The sequence below is a fragment of the Solanum lycopersicum genome, chromosome 4 (assembly GCF_036512215.1).
Source record: "Solanum lycopersicum chromosome 4, SLM_r2.1".
NCBI classification, from domain to species: Eukaryota; Viridiplantae; Streptophyta; class Magnoliopsida; order Solanales; family Solanaceae; genus Solanum; species Solanum lycopersicum.
This window is the reverse complement of record NC_090803.1, coordinates 59,750,506-59,768,819: the sequence shown is the minus strand read 5'-3', so window position 1 is coordinate 59,768,819 and position 18,314 is coordinate 59,750,506. Positions and strand designations below refer to the sequence as shown.

At 36.1% G+C, this 18,314-nt stretch overlaps 1 long non-coding RNA gene across 1 annotated transcript; it reads left to right on the top strand.

The window, feature by feature from the left end:
* Positions 1–15,329: 15,329 nt before the first annotated feature.
* Positions 15,330–16,212, top strand: LOC104647131 (uncharacterized). Its single transcript, XR_011220419.1, has 2 exons — positions 15,330–15,458; positions 15,944–16,212. It is a non-coding gene; the product is annotated as an uncharacterized lncRNA (long non-coding RNA).
* Positions 16,213–18,314: the final 2,102 nt, after the last annotated feature.

The window sequence follows — 18,314 nt, the reverse complement described above, 5'->3', positions numbered from 1 at the left end:
AATCCAACTAACATTAATAAGAAAAAGTAAAATAAATAAGATATTCATTTGTAGTCACTTAAGATGGTAGTAATCAGCCATCAAAACTCATAACATGTTCATAAATATAGAATTTGGAAGCAACCATACTGACATATTAAACAATCTTAACATGTAGACCTTGATGCATGTTTGAAAGTAAGCAAAATATGAATGATCCAAGTTGAAGCAATATTACAAGGAAATATAAGCGCAACATCGATAATAGACACCACCAGCCCTCGAATCATCTAAGAACATGAATGACTATTGCGAGATCTGATTAACCACGACAAGAAAGTTATTGATACTCCGACCGCGGCTAATCTTTCGAACAATTTAGTTCTGCTTTCAGCCAACGCGGTGAAACTCCTGGAGGGCTTCTTCTCAAACCTGAGGCGGGGGGGATCATACCCGCTCTGTTGAGGGGGGGACTTGTTGGTAATTGCGGGCATTTGGGCGTGGAGCTTGGGTTCTGGGGTAGGGCTTTGTTTGGTAGTTTGGCATTGGAGCTTGGTAATTTGGATGAGGGCTTTGATATGCTGGGATTTGTATTTGATATGCAGGGGAAGGCGCTCGATAGCTTGGCTGTACATTAGCGCAGCTGGAAGCGACACTCTGGTAATGGGAAGGGACTTGATAAGCTTGGGGGTAGTTTGGATATATGGAGGGAAAATTTTGGGGAATCGGGGGTGGATTCTGATACGACAAAATATGGGCATCTGGATAAGGGGGCAGCATTGTAGTGGCCGGAATGATTTGATTGTGGACGGTAGGCTTGATGAGGCTTTGATGGAGGGTTGGAGCGGCCTTGGGGACGTGGTAAGTTTCTGGGGGCCTTTCTTCCCCCATGTGAGATAGTGTTAACCTCCTCTCTTTTCTTCCTTACCAGTCCAGAAGACCCAGGCGATGCAGACACTCGGGCTATCTTTCCCGACTTCAGGCCATCTTCGATAGTCTCACCTACTTTGACTATCTCGGCAAATTTGGCGCCGATTAATAAGATGACTCTGTCATAATACTCGGGCTCCTGCACTCGCACGAACACCTCTACAATCTCCTTTTCTGTCATCAGAGGCCTCACCCTTGCTGCCTCCTTCCTCCATCTGTACGCGAACTCCCGATAGCTTTCTGTGGGCTTCTGCTTCATCTTCTCCAAGGAGTACCGATCAGGGACTATCTCGACGTTGTATGCGAATCTGTCGATGAAATCTTTAGCCAGTGCACTCCAACTGGGCCATTGTCGAGTCTCGTAGGATGTGAACCATTCCAAGGCCTCACCGCACAGGCTTCGGCTGAACAACCTCATCAGCAACGCTTCATCTTTGCCAACTCCCACGAGTTGGTTACAGTACGCTCTTAGGTGTGCCATGGGGTTGCCCACCTCTCCGAAGGTATCAAACTTTGGGATCTTGAACCCTTCAGGTAGGTTCAAGTCTGGGTAGATGCATAGTTCTTCGTAGCTTAACCCGGCGACGTCTGGAGTGCATTGCAATTCTCTCATTGCCCTCTTGATCTCCTCCTTTATGTCTACCTTCGCTTCTTCCCTCACCCTCCACTCTCTTTCTTTCTCCTCATAATGGTCCAACTCGGAGCCGTGCACCTCATGCTCGGCCAGGACAGAGACTTGAAAAGTGGTTCTTTTGGGGAGGGGTGGGGCTATGGATGGGCTTGGGGCGTTCTGTGCGGTTTGATAGTTTTGCGGATAATTTTGGGGATTGGTATTTTGGGTCAAGTGGGGATGCGGTGTTTGGGATTTGAAGGCGGTGGGATTTTGGGTTTGATTTTGGGGTAGTGGGGCTGTTTGAGTATTTTGGGGGTGTGGTGGTATTTGTAGAGGATTGTTTGGGAGTGGTGAGGGAGTTTGATAGGAGACTGAGGCGTATTGGGGGGTTTTGGGTGGTCATATCTATCCCGGATGGGTTGTGCACAGGTGTCGATGGACGGTGCTGAGTAGGATCCCAGTTGGACGAGGGGAAGTATGTAGGAGGTCTCGTGTCGAGAAAGTTGGGGCCAAACCCGGGCGGAGGAGTGTCTTGCCTTCGTTGCATCTCTACCCTCATGTCAGCTATTTGTTGCATCAACTGCGCAATAAGCTCATTCTGCTCTGCCACGGTGGGCTGAGCCACCACGACATCTGTGAGGCTGACTTGTTCATTGTTGTCTCCCATGTCTGTATTTGCATTTGGTCCGGGGAAGGAATTTGCGGGACCTTTTGATCTGGTGAAGTAGGGGTGATCTGCCAGCTTTATCGACACAGATTAGTATAAGGTACCTGAGAGGTAAAAACAACTCAAAGGCAAATTTGTTAATGCATATCCGGAGTACAAAATGCATAATATCGCACATAAAACACATAAACATACAAGTTGCTTTGTTTGAGAATATCTTAACCCACGAATGAGGACGAAATATATTTTGAACAAACAGGAATTTGTTTGTTTTGACGTCATCTCGGGAAAGCTGAATCACGTTGAGCTATGTTCTTCTTGCAGCTGCTTTTCAACGTCCATTGATCTTATCTTCGTATCTCCGAAACACGGGAGAGAATGAAAATTTTCTGTGATAGGGGCCGGGCTGGGAATGCTGCCTACGTATCTCACGGGGAGAATTCAGGCCCAACGTAGTTCGAGTCTTAGGATGAAAATTTCCATTCATTCTTTCATTGTGATTACAAGGAATTGAAAAACAACATTGAAATTTCTAGAAGACAACATTCGGCGATTTCTTGTCTTGTGGCTGCGTCATTCCTTTCCTTTCAGACAGTCAGAAATGGAGGCTTGTAAACGATTTCTTCTTCGTCGTCCTCCTCAATTACTTCACAGCCGGGGCCACTATTATCTGCTCCCTGATCACGGGCGAGGTATTTTACGCCCTTTAGGTTGCTATGGGTCGCCAATTCCTCGTCGAGTGCTGCACTTTTGGCTGACAACACGGCAGTCTCGATATTTATCTTCGCTTCTCTCGCCTTCCCTTCGTGTATCTCCAAACGAAGCAAGTTCAACCTATTTGTTAGGCTTTCGATTTCCATCTCAACCTCCTTCTTTCTTTTTATTTGTGATGTTAGGTCTTCATCCAAGGTCGTGACAGCAGCTTTGTAGACCGCCGTAGTCATGTCTACTTTGATTCCTTCTTCTTTGACCTTCTGAATCTCTCGAGTGATTCACTCGATCTTTCTTCGTAATTCCTCCTTAATAAGCTCTGTCTGGACGTTCTTGCCTTTGTCCATAGCGGTGATTCACCTTTCCTGAGACGATAGAGCGGTATTCAGGATTTGTGGTATGGAAGATGGATTTTTGGGTGAGAAACTTGAGACTTGGGAATTTTGGTTGGATATTTGTAATAGTGGCTTCTGTATACTCTTTAGAGTTTTGGGCTCGGAGTGGGCTTCCAATATCCTCATTCAAAGCAACATAACACATAGGCATTTAAATACACATATATCGCGTCCTAATCATGCATGGGAACCCTTTTTGTGCCAAGGGTAGGCCTAACACATTCGAATAATGTACGTGTGAGTTTAAACCAATTAAATGACTCCCTCCAAAATAATATTTAATAATGAGTGAAATGTTTGAAAAGGGAAATAAACAAACCCACGCAGGGGCTATTTAGAAAGTGCGATAATATCAGGCCCACGCAGGGGCTAAAATAATGCAAGTACAAACAAAGAAAAACCCGCGCAGGGGCGATGTCCACTATGCTGCTCCGGATGGTCCTGTTCCGTCGTCGTTTTTATGGTTTTTATGTTGTTGGAACATGTACCTCAGCATCAACAAAAAACCCTCACCCAGACGTCCTTTGTCTTCCAGGCTGTCATATCGCATCCTCTCGATTTTCTGCTGGATCCAGCTGTCGAACTCTTCATACCCTTGCTTCAGTCTCTCGACCTCTCGAGTGCGTTCTGATTCTCTACGAATTTGGCGTAGACCTCATTAGTCTCTTCCTTTAACTCTCGCAATTCGGCCACTGCTTTGGCCTCCTTGTCTGTCACACTGCGAAAGCTACGTGAAATTTGAAAGGAGATATTTTGTATATCCCTCTTCAACCATGTTTTGTAACCTTCGTCACATCCAGCGTTGAATCGGTCAGGGGCGATACTGTCTTTGCCCATACGCATGGCATTCTTCCATTCTCTGAGCATCTCTGTGGTGTCGTCTACTCTGTCGTCCCCAATGTCGTACACATAAGCGCCATAATACGCTTCTCTGGGCACAGTCTGCTTTCTTCCGAACTGTCACAAGACTCGAAATGGCGTGTAAGAGCGAATTCCTCGAATGCCAGGTAGGGGAAGCACGACACATCTTCGACTTTCTACGACAACTTCTTTGGATATGAAGAGGTCGAGCATCCATTGGAGGTTCTCTTCTCTCAACTCGGAGAAAATTTGGGCCCATCTCCCTCTCGTTCTCCGATTGTTCAGGTTGGCCCAGAATAGTAAGTCGTTCAGGTCTTTGAGAGTGTTCTTGTTGTCGAGAGTGTGCAGTTCTCGAGTTCCAGCACCCTTTGCCAAGTGGCTGAGAATCCACCATTAGAGGAGCAGATTACACCCCTGGAAGTACCGATGCCCCTCTTTGCACTTACCCAAAGCGCGATATATGTCCGACAATATGATCGGGGCTACGGAGTAGTACTTTGTCGTTCCTTGATTCTCGTACCCTTTGAACAACGTCTGGACGAGTGTTATGACTCTGGTGTTGATGCTTAGGCTCGGGCCGTGCGGGAAGACCATTGTTCCCAACAAGGCTGTGGCAAACGCCAACGGGCAGAGCTCATTCCACTCCCTATAGGAAATTCTAAATTCCCGATTATACGCGGCATAGAAACTCGCGTGTCCAAATCTGACGTACAAGTCCCTGAACATTATGTGGGAGTCTTGACACCAATAGGTGAAATCCTTTTTTAGCCCTAACCATTCCGAGATGTTCTCAACGGAAGGTTTGTTGGGGATAAACACGTCCTCTTGTTTTTGGGCTCTTCTCTCTAAGCCCGTGCCCACGATGTCTATGCAATCTCTTATTTCTTCTAGTGTAGGGGTGATTTCGGCCGTTCCGAAATGAAAGACCATTCTTTGGCTGTCCCAGTACCCTGTAAGAACCTCGATCAACTCTGGCCAACCGTCCATGTTGATTAGCTTGGTCAAGGCCCCTACATATTTGTTGAGAGTTCGCTTATGATCTCCGTCTAAGTCGTTGTGTCACATAGTAAGTTGGGGTGGCGTGGAGATGACCATGTTGAATTTCGGGAAGCGGTCCATATCTGCAAAACAGAAACCCGTTAGACTTTCCCCTACCCCCAAGTTGGTTTTTCACACATACATTTCGAATGTCACATAATATGATGCGTCGTGAGGTCGAAGACCTTAGACGCGATTCTTTGGCGGTTTTCTACTAAAATGGACTTAATACGCCTTGTGTATTAAGTCGTCCTAGGCTGATGCCTAATTTCAATTTTGGTTTCGCTCTAACTTAGGCTTTTCTAGAATTGTTTTCAAATAGACGGTTACCCGAGTCGGACAAACATCGGGGTGGAGCTATCGAATAACGTCGGATGACTGCATTCCAACTACTTATTCGATACTCCCAAATAAGTTCTTTGGGTTATTTCTGAGATAAGTTGCGGTAAGCCGCTTAACTTTTGTTTCCTAATGCAACTAGTTGCCGTTTGGCGAAATTTATGCCATGAAAAAATACAATTTTCAAAACTAAGTAATCTAAGCAATTAAACAATTAATTACAAGATAGTCAAATAGAGTTAGTTTTAGGGTTAGAATCCTTCGTCCCCAGCGGAGTCGCCATTTCTGTTTTATCAAAAAAATAATTTCCGAAAAGAGTTTGTTGATTTTAAAGGATATTTTCGACTTTTAGGAGTCGCCACTTAATTTTTAAGAAAAATCAAGAAAACTTACTTCCAAAACAACTTAAACAGAAAAAATCGTTTTGAAAATTTTTTAAGGGGTTCGGGATTCACATTAGTGTCTTAGGAAGGTGTAAGGCACCTAAGACACTCCGTTTAAAACACGGTTTTCCGGCGATTAACAATATTTGACTATTTTAATTTTAACTTTTACAAATCAAAGTTTAAACTTTACTTAACCACACTTTGCAAATTTTGAAATATGCAAATTTTCCTTAAAGTTAAACTCTCTAAACTCAAACGAACTTATGAAATATTAGCTTCAAGATTTCGCTAAAGTTGAACTTTTTAAACTTTTACTCTAAGCAATTTTTTCAAACTTAACATCTATCTTTTCTAACACTTAAATTTTAGTTTTAATCTTGATAAAAAGTAGAGAGGCATTTCGACGGGATTGGAGTTTTCTAACCTAAAACTAACGGCAAATCTTAAACAAATGCACAAAAATAAGTAATAAAGAGAGAGAGAGAGAGAGGGAGAGAGATTTGGGTCCAAGCTCGGGTTTTGTTCGCCTTGATCGAGTTTGTGTAACGTTCTCTAATTATTGCGGTGGTCCAAAAATATTTACAATTAATACATTATATAAATAATAAAAAATAAAAATAAATATTTGAAAGACTTCTAAAAGGATTTGTTTTTAATTGAATATTTTGTTAATTAGTTTAATTTGACTATAAAATATATTTTGAGTAAATTAAGTTAATTATTCTATTTTTTTAAGACTAAGAAGCTCGTTCACTAACTAGTATCAATTTATTTTATTTAACTTTTAGCCAAATTTACTAATTAACTTAATTGGTTACTTTGTAAATTCATATTGACTTTAATTGAAATTCCTATGGTTACAAGTCTAACCAATTTTTACTCCTCTTAAGGCCCTCTTTTCAGCCATTTCTTGAGGCCCAAGGATATCACCAAATCAGCCCAATACAATAACATTATGGGATAATTGTATAGAATGACAAATTAATAATATAAATTAAATATAATAGCTATTGTTTGATTTATTTGTGTTTCATAGCAAACTGTTTGTCAGTCCCTCTCTCCATATTCTCGCTCGCCACTCTCTCTCTCTCGCTCGCTTTTGGTCGCTCGCCTCTCTCGCTTTATACAATAGAATTGTATAAATTGTGTTTTTAATTGTATAAAGCGAGAGAAAATTGTATATACACATGCAAATACATATATTTTTGTCCTATACACTTATAATTATATAATAAAAGTACTCTCCTGCTCAAGTCTCTTTTGCCTTTCTATCTTTCTCGTTTTATATAGATTCAAATTGTATATATAATTTCTCTCTATTTCGTTTTATATAATTTCTCTCTGTTCCGTGCCCAAGTCTCTTTTGCCTTTCTCTCTTTCTCATTTTTATATAAATTTAAATCGTATATACACTTTGTTTTTATACAATTCTCTGCTCAAGTCTCTTTCTCTTTCTCGTTTTATACAATTCGCTTCAATTGTATATGTATAGTGAATTATACATATATATGTTTGCTATGTAGCGCAATTATACAAACTTTGTTATAGCATATAAATATGAATTTTATGTTTACTATATGTGAAAGTTGTCCCACTATACACAGCTCTAGCAGCCAAAACCCCCAATTCCTATTCACTCCCAACCCAATTTGTTTTCAGCTCTTGATACTATTTAAGACCTTAATTTATCCAATACTATTTTAGTCTTTTTATTTATGACATTAATATTTTAATTACAAATATGACATTTTATTATATATTAAAAAACTATACGATTTTACGTCCTATTTTATTGATTAGTTGACTAAAATTTTGGAACTCATATTTTTATATTATTTTAATTAATTTTTAGAATCTTAAGTACAATTATATTTACTTTTTTTTAAAAAAATTACTTTCTCTTTACTGTTAACCTTATATGGAAGAAATATCATCTCTTACAACATAATTTTTTTTTTACTTCTTGAATAAACCAATTATGAGTAAGAAAGTTGCTTTTGATAATCATCCTAGAAGGAGTCCTCGTTTGATGAAGGTTTACATCAATGTCAGGAACCGATTGTTTGTTCAAAATCAAAAACTGCAATTGTTAATTTGAAGAAGATCTACATTATCACAGTGAATATGATTTTTATCACGTGGTCCATAAATTATGGGTGAAAAAAATTAAACACATTTTTTTGTGTACATACTAAGTTTGTAGCTCATATATTTCAACTTGGCTCAAAGTCTTATTATTGACTTATTTCTAAAAATAAATAAATCTTCATCAAGTTATTTACGATTCATTACAAAAATGCTAAAACAAAACTTATACCTTAATTCTTTCGGAGCCCTATGTTGGATGCAGAAGAGTTGGTTGTTTGTAGATATCCATACAGTCATATACGTCTCCATGAATAGTCTACAAAAATATCGATTTCATATGACAAAGGCATTCAAAGAGAAATAAAATAATTAATTCATTACTGCATAAGTTGATGTTTGCATACTGCCCTTTGGACTCATTTCCTTGTCTTATTGCATTTCGAGTAGGTGGAAACTCAACTGTCTCGGGGAAATGGAAGCAAAAAATGTTGGAGAGGACTGATTACACAAGCTGATATATATCTGATACTGAGGATATATGACCAATATACAGTGATATACATAGATTATATACATTATTATATATATACACTTGATACAGGGATAAAATGGGCTAAAAAAGCCCTGGTGCAGCAGCAGTCCAAAAGAACAAAAGAATTGAATAACAGATTTTAGGAGGAGGAAAAGTGGCCTTAAACAGCCCATTTGTTTCAGCAGGCCATTAGAACTTAGGACTGGGTTGGGCCTGCTTAAGTTCAATAACTTTGAATTTAAGCAAAACTCAAATTTTCTCTTTTCTTTATTGCTATAACGGAAAAGGGCCTAAAATACTCTTGAAGTATTGAAAATGGTACAAAATTATCCTTCATCTATGCCTTTTTCATCCACCTATTGGGTCCAAAATACCCTTGTCATCCACGTGTGAGTTTAAAATTGACCACTTATTTAATGATTTTAAATTTAAACTATTTAAATATTTTTTAAAATACTTGATGCTCAACTTTTTGTTATAATTTAATTTATTTGTTTCATTTATAAACCAACCCACTATCCACCCATTACTAACTAAACCCCACCCAATTAATAATCCAACTATAATATCAAAATCGTCATAAACTACTAAAACACGATGAAAGTATAGATTCCTGAAAATGACATCCAAAATTATTTGAGTTCGAATCGAAGCCCCAATTAAATTTATGTTGAGACGCTTATTTAGGAGAACACTTTTAATAGGATTCTCTTTCAAGATTGAATTAGAAATTTATAATTAAATGTAAAGAAGTAATATATCCCGAATTTATTCATGCATTTTTTAAAAATATACTTTTATAAATATTTATGATTTGTTTTAAAACCTTTAATGTATTATTTTGAAAAAAAAGTTACCTATGAAATAACATCGCATAATTGAGACGTAAGAATAATTAAGATGAACATAGTCAGACTTTTAAGTTTTTCGGTAATTTTTATTTAGACACTTGAATGTATGATAATTTACTTCTATAGATATTTTCGTCTCAAACTTTTAGAAACACTCAATTGGCAGTAGTTTTTCTATTGTTGCATTAATAATCTGACGGGCTTATTAATTTGGTGGGTTTAATTAGTAATGGATGGGTAGTAGATTGATTTATAAATTATACTAATAAGTTAAATTATAACAAATAATTGAGCGCCACGTATTAAAAAAATATTTAAATAGTTTAAATATGAAACCGTTAAATAAGTGGTTAATTTTGAACCAAAATGTGGATGACAAGAGTATTTTGGACCCAATAGGTGGGTGAGAAGAATATTTTGGAGCCAATAGATGGATAAAGGATAATTTTGTACAATTTCCAATACTTTGAGAATTTTCTTGGCCCTTTTCCATTGTTATAATAATTCTTATCTTGTATTAATTTTAACTTTGATGGTTTAGACTAACTTAATTAAATTCCCTTAAAGATGATTCATTTTTATGTTATTTACTCTTCTATTTTTAATGGTTTATTCGATTGTCTTTCCTTTACTTATTCATTTTTTTTTTACAAAGTTTAGTTTCTTTCTAAATTAATTCAAAATAATTAAGTTAATTAAATTTCAAATATTTTTTCTAACATGTATATTTCCTTTAAAAAGATGGTTTTTCCTTAGTTTGAAATCAATTTTAAACCTTGAGTGTTTGAGTGTTAATACCATCCAAAAGTGGAAATTGGAACCTCTTACTCATTTCTTTGAACTTTTAAGACTTAATTATGTTAGAGTTTCTAAAAAATATCTTTTGTTTCTTTAAAAAAATTTAAGTGACGGTTCCTTAAAAAGTTGATTTTTCCCTTTTAAGTTTGAAATCAACTGTAATTTTTTGTTTCTTTTTCAACAGATAACAATCATTAGAAAGAAGGACATCTTTGAGCCAAACACATAACGACAAAGACATTGTTAAGAAAATAAAACTAAAACCATTTTGAATAATTAAAAAGTAACTCAAAAGTCACTTCCTAGCTAATAAATACAAGGTTCCCATTGATCTTTACCACCTTTACCCCCAAATAAGAAGTTATAGTCCCAATAACCATGGTTGGCATTATAATGATTGCACTGGAATCTTGAGATCTAATCTTAGAATCATCTGGCACTAGTTGTTTTTTCTGTCCATCTACTTCTATTTCATATAGTACTTTGCGCATATAACAAGTAAGCTGCCAATATCCTCCTTTAAATTGACCATTTCCCATTGCAGGGCTAACATCTTGGCCTCCTGGGGTGTACACTTTCCCTCCAAATTGCACTAAATCCGCGGCATTTGCGCTCAATTTGTTAAACACTTCATATGGCCACATTCCGATTTCCTCGTTCATCACCGGCATTGTAAGATGATAATCAAAATATTTCCTCTCATTGTGCACTATCCTTTGTTTTCTATAAATTGAGGGATTTCCTCTCATTTTAAATAGAACTTATGGACTTCTTCTTCAACTACTAAATCTAATATTCTAGGTTTACTTTACTTTCATTGAGTGATTCGCTGACACCGGAGTTTTTGGTATCTATACTCTGGTGATTGAGATCATTTTACCCTGGGAGGTCATATTCCAAATAAAACCTCGGATACTAGAGGGGAATAATTTCCTTAAGGGGACACTGTGAATTCAGTGGGCTTGATCTTTAACCTATTAAAAATTTCCACATTCTGGTACGTGTTTTACAAATTTTAGATTTGTGTATTAATTTCAGTTCTTCTATTCTTCTGTTCTTCACTGGTTCATTAAATTTGGTAACTTCGTGTTTCTGCAAAGTTTGTTGGAATCAGTAAGATTCTTTAGACACATATTAACAATTCTTCTTTAAGAAAAATATTTTTCTGACTTTTTTGATTTGAAAGAATTAATTAGGACATATGTATCTCGATAGATACAAACTCCTATTACATGAATAATTCATAGGAAAAGTTATTGTCGGTTCAATTAAGCAATATTAGAGTTATTATTACACAAATAAAGTGATTTAATTAAAAGAAAGTGTGACTATCTTATATGAGGTAGGATATGTAAAGAAGAATAAAATATTGGATTTTTGTTGAACTTTGACTTAAGATTGTAATAGTTGAGCTAAAATTTAAGTGTTCTTACAAGAATGGTCTAAATTTTATGTATGAATAATATATAAATAATTCTAAAATTTATATATCTATTTATCGATTCAATTTGATTATTTTTGGGTTATTTTTTAATAAAATCAAAACCAAATCAAATAGTATCGATTTTCAAAATTTAAAATCAAGCCTAACCAAATCAAATTAATATCATTTTTTAATTGATTTCACTCAAATTACGATTTAATTTTTTTACCATAACCATGATCCGTCCTAATTATACTATATACAACTTTCAAATCCCTAATATATCTCAAAGAAATACAATAAACTGGATTCTTCTATCATAATTATAAATTTGGTGTTCTTTATGTTCACATATTAATTATGCTTCAAACCTTTCTCTCTCGTCCATGAAATAGAAAAATTAATTCGTAAATACATTTATATTTATTTATATATAAATGACAGATTGATACCATTTGTGGCATATGCGCAAGAAATATTCATTTACTACACAATTAAGACAATCATGGAACAATTGATTGGAATTTGGAATTTGGATTTTGGCCATAATAAAATGTACTTTTATTTGGCTATTATCGTTTTTATGCTAATAAATTGTAATGCCATTTTTAACGTCGTATAATTATGTTATTATGAAAAGGCAAAATATAATAGAACTAAAGAGAGATATGATTGTAAATGAAAGACTTACATCAATCCAATTATATCCAAAGTATTCATGACCAAATCTTGAAGGGACATGTCTAGTAGCACTTTGTAGTTGCTTTTTTGTCATTTTAGGTATAGGAACAGTTCCAATTGGACATCCTTTTTTATTCAACCAATATTCTTCAGCCTTGAAACCATCCAATTTGTTTCCATATTTGGGCTTTAATCTTTGTATTTCGAGCTCCTTCGCTATGATCATCTATTTTGTATATTGTAGTAAACAGCATGAAAATATTAAATTGAAATCATATCAAATAATAATAATAATAATAATAATAATATCAAGTTTTCAACCAACTACCATTTTCTCTACAATATTTCTTTTGACCTGATTTTTCTTACTATTTAATTTTTGTTAGATTCTGATTTCTAGTTAATTATGTATTAGAAGACCAGTTTGTTGAATTGTGAGGGATACACCTATATGGTAATATCAACATGGGCGGACCTATCCTTGGTTAAGCGACATTCGAAAAATCATATTATATAAAGATATCAAGTTTTAGTTTGATAAATATAAATATATGAATTGGCACCTTTTGATATTATATAAAGATATCAAGCCTTACTAGTTACTAGTCTTATTATAATTTTTTTACGCGTCCGCTACTACATATAGGGTTAAATGACCTTAAGGATAATATCTTGAGAGACTTCACAAGTGAAATTATATTTTTTTTAAAAATATGACGAAGTTATTTACGATTCTTTTAAAATGCTAAAACAAAAATTATACCTTAATTCTTTCGGAGCCAAACATCGGATACATAAGAGTTGGTTGTTTATATATGTCCACACAATCATATATGTCCCATGAATCGTCTACAAAAGATACTACAATGACATTTAAAGAGAAATAAAAGGATATATTTTACAAAGAAAAAGAGTTCCTTCACCATATTTACATTTTTTGTAAAATGAAATGTCGAAACATATATTATTGAAGAATAAAATCCTATAAACATTATACCTCAATCGTCAAGTTTGATCTTCCGGCAAATTTGTGGCTCTCGATCACATTTGAAAGAAATATAATCACAATTAAAAGAGAGAAGAAAATTGTTTTCACTCTCATCGCAGCCATTGGACACAATGATTTTGAATTGTTTATTGAGGGGAAATATTATTAGTACAAGATTTTGATTTTAATCTTAGTAAGTGGTTCAAAAAATGTTCTAAATAAGGTAGATATGCAAATCAAATACGATATGATTAGAACTCTTCCTAATTTGGACGATTCGTTTCCCATTAAGTTGAAGTTGTCCATGTTAAATGTATTAAATATTTTTACACTATCAGACCATTTTAAAGGTAAACATGGTATTAATTATCTTTAATTAATATTTAATATTATCCTTTTAGATAGAATTCAAATTTGCTGAAAAAGAAAATAAATTCCCGATTTTAGTCTCTATATTATGTAACTATGTACATTTAATCATTAATTCATTAAAATGGGCTGTAATGATTCTTAATACTAACCAAAGTTAATTTATTTAACATAAGCTATACAATTTTTTATTTTTTTAAATAAAGAATTTTTATCCATGGAGAAGCTACCATGTATTATATTTTGTGACAAAGCAAGAAACATCATAGGATATTCCTCGGCTTGAGATTTTCAAAGACATTTGATATTGATCCTCGGCTTGAGATTTTCAATTTGTAGGAGTGTGTTGTCCCATTATTTCTTTAGTTGGAGTTGTGGAAACTGGTAGTTCACTAGCATTATGACCTTCTTGATGATAGTACTTGGAGAGGATTTGATGTCCTCATTTTTATGATTACATCTAGCTTTCAAGATTTACCTACAGAGGAAGGCACTGAATAAGTCGCGTATGAACGTTGTTATTAGTACTATTCACCCACCATTTTATAATAGTTTCTCTTATTCTTCCATGTTCATTGACAAGTTTAAAAGAACTTCCAGATAGCTTCTGCCAGGTCTCCTCCTTTGACACATTCTCGGTGCTTCCATAGTAAGACTGACCCCACCCTCCAAGGATGCAGGATCCCAAAAGCCTTACTTCTCAATTGCCTCTCACCCCGAGACTGATGGACAAACTGAGGTGGTCAATAGATGTTTGGAATGTTACCTAAGGTGCATGACATTTGAGAAACCAAATGAGTGGCCTCACTGGTTGGCACCAGCTGAATGGTAGTACACCTCTTTCCACTTTGCCATTGGGAGGACTTCATATGAGGTTGTGTATGACCATAAACCTCTCCCTTCCTTCCCTACATGTCCTTTGACTCTCAACTGGATCTAGTGGATAGATGAATCCAGGCTAGGGAGGCCACCTTGAGGGAATTTAAAGTTTCATCTGCATAGGGCTCAGAGCAGGATGGAATCTCAAGTAGATAAAAGCAGAACTGACAGGTCTTATTCAGTAGGAGATTGGGTCTATGAGAAACTTCAACCTTCCAGGCAATTTTCTTCAAAATCTCACACTTTTCACAAACTCTGAGCAACAATTTTGGACCTTTCCAGATCATTTCCGGGGGGTGTTGTTGCTTTACCTTGGACTTGCCTAAAGATTCTAAGGTTCACCCCACATTTCACATATCTTAGATAATGAAGAAGTTAGGCTCTCAGATTGCTTCTGTCACCTTGCCAGTGGTATATTTAGAAGCTGGCCATATCATTTTGGTGCCTAAGAAGGTTCTCGACAGGAGGTTGATCAAGAGGAAAGGTCGCCCTGTGACTCAACTCCTTGTCAAATGGCTTAATGCAGCAGTGGAGGACAACATGTGGGAGGATTTCATCACTTGTAGCCATCAATTTCCTCAATTCTATCCTTGACGACATGGATTGTCTAATGTGGGAGGCATTGTAACGAGTCACTTGGATTGGAATCCTATTTTAGCTATTTATTACACTGTAATTAGGGAGTAGCATGTGACTCGCGCGTGTTCAAGGAAGTTGTTAAAAGTCGTTAGAAAGTTAGGCCGTTATAACTAACTTCTAGAAGGACGAGTTCCTTCTGTCAGTTACTTTCCATTCTTTTCCTTTATAAGCAACAATCCTCTGATTATAAAAGTTAGTTGGAAAATTCAATAGAAATCTCTTTCTCACTTATCTCAATTCTCTTGTTTATCTTGTAGGGCTTAACTGTTCAAGAGAGACCTTGCTCTTTAGGTAAACTTTGCTCAATTCTCTTTCTAATTTTGTGTGGGTGTCATCAGCTTTCTTGTTTTTTTTTCTTCTCACTTTTATTTTCTTTACCGTAACAATTTTGTTAACTCTGCTAGCATGAGGATGAAAGTTGTACAATTAGATTAATTAAAGGTTAAATGTGCTTAGTCAAACAATATAGGATCCAAAATCACAATAACCTAATGACTCTGAACCAAAAGTAGGTATAAAAAGAAACACAATAAAGGCAAGTTGAGCCCTATCGTAGTCTTAACCAAAATTAATTATTGTATCAAATTTTGATTTTTTACTATTTATGTCTTCATCACAGAGAATTGATTCCTCAAATACTGTCTTAGTTTCTACTGCTTTTTTTTCTTGTGATTGTTGTGATACAGTGAAAAGTTCATAATTCACAAATTACTTATCCATGTTCCAAGTACCTTTAATGAATATAATCTAAAGCAGAGATTTGGTTCTACGAACAGGAAGCAACATCATTTATCTCAAGCTGCGAAGTTCAAACTCAGTCGTTCATTCATCTGGTCTGAGCTACTACATTTTGCTACAACATTTGCTATTTATATTTAATTAGTGTATCAAATAGACTGCATATATGTTTTCAGCTTCAATTTGTGTTGCTCAAATCGGTACGTTATTGTAATGTTTACCAGCTTGTTATAATTTTATGTGCTAAATGTGTAAATATGTAACAAAGGGAACAAATCATGTGATATAACATAACCTATTGATGCTATAGCTCTTAAACCAATATAATTCCCACTCTTTAAGTATCCATACCTGAATCAGATTTGATACCTCCTATCTCATCAAGTCGATGATCATTTGTGGTGCTGATGATTGGTAAAAGGTACAGTTGTGATCAATCCAATTATGTATATCCCAAGATCTTGTTGTGAGGTTCAGGATTTCCAGATTTATTGTGGAACAAGCTTACTACTTTATAAGAACCTGTGAAATGGCCGAACATGAGCCTGTAGTTCTCCTGCATGCATGAAGCCAATTGTACCAAGAGTCACTCTAATGTGGCTCCGTGTACTTCAATTTTATGCCAACCAGACCTCCATTTCCCCTAATCTTGGCAAGGACCAAACTATTACAGGCAGCGAAAAATGCACTCTATGTTTCTCAATTTATTTGGCAATACAAATATTACGGACTTTGCTGCTGTGGATTTCCCACAGATGGAAATAACATTCGTTCTTATCTGAAAGTGGTTGAAAAGGTAACCGTATGTTTTCCTCGTGAAAGGAATTTTCAGCTATCTCAAATTGATGAAAGCGTGCTTCAACAAAAGTCGGACTGTTGATCATGTTTTGAAGCGACTTGCAGTTGGCAGAGAATTTCAGCTGAAAGTAGAAGAAAAACCTTAAGAGCAAGTCATTAGGAAGCCAATTCGCCTTGGTCTCTACAGTGTCTTTCGTTTCTTGTTCTGTTTCCCTTAATGTTGTGCTTAATTTTAGCTGTTCAAGCGTGATTGCTTCTACGTATACTAATTTAAGACACCTTCTCCTCTTGGCCGTCCATCCCTTATAGAAAGTTGTAAGTTGAAAGTTAAATTACGATTTTTCCCCTATAGAAGTTCATTAAAATTAAAAACTATTTATCTAGATGAACATATGAATGGTTCATAATATATAAAAGGAGCAATAAATAAGACCAATTCTATTCTGACAAACTAAACTACCAGAGAGATAAAGTACCAACACTAACAAAAATGGACAAAATTGATGAAGAAATGAGTGATCAAGAAGTTTATAATCTTCAAAGGAGCATTCAAGAAAAAGGATACTACTCCTAAAAATAGATACAATCACTATAAACGGGAACGATATGCAAGGCGATGTATTTTGGCAAGGTCTCTCCCTAGAGACATACTCCTAGGTCACAACTCTGATGACCTTTTAACCACCATCCCACAAGCTTATACAAATATCACAATACACCATTCACTGCAATCAAATGTCGACCATGTCTTAATTCATCAACTAAATGTCCTACCAACGACGCTTCATGGCCCAAAGTTCACTATCACGCCAAAACCACACCCCTCACTAGAATCAACTCACAAATTTCCAACCCCACTACCACATGAATTGCAGACACAATTCCTCCATATCAGTTTCCGCAGATATTGGACCTCCCGCCATATGTCTCTGAAAACTCGGCGTTTCAACACCTAACCAACCCTCTAAAGCCCTTCAACCAAAAATACTACCCTTTGAACCCCCACCTTCTCACTACCTTCCCTTATGCAGTCCAAAACTACCAAAATTGAAACATAATTAATCAAATATCCTCACCTCTAAACGAAAACTCTGTTCCAAACCCAGTGGAGGAAGAGCTCACAAACAGCTTGATCAGGTTAGCAGCATTGCAAATTCAATTGATGACAACCTTCGAGTACTACATGCCTGCCTGCACTACTCAACACTCAGAGTATGCAACATCTTATTCTTATACACCAACTTACCAACTACAATGCAGAATATGAATCAAGATCAGGAAGCAAAGACAACACTAAGGATGATCAAGTGGTTTCTCAAGCAGTCTCGCTAGAGACATCGTCCCCTTCCACATCAGACCGGTCCATTAGACATGGATGTTCCAAGCATGGGGGAAGAGGTTCTAAGTATTCTCGATGAACCAGTCCATACCCTATGGATAAGGAACTCACTGGCGATATATAGACATGCCCGAAAATGTAGAAAATAGGTTCTTAAACAAAGTCCCAAAGAAAACTTCTCTAAACTTACCATATATTCTACGATTCACTGGCACTGAAGAAATATGTGGTGATTTTTTGTTCCTACAATCAGATAAATAAACTTGCCACAA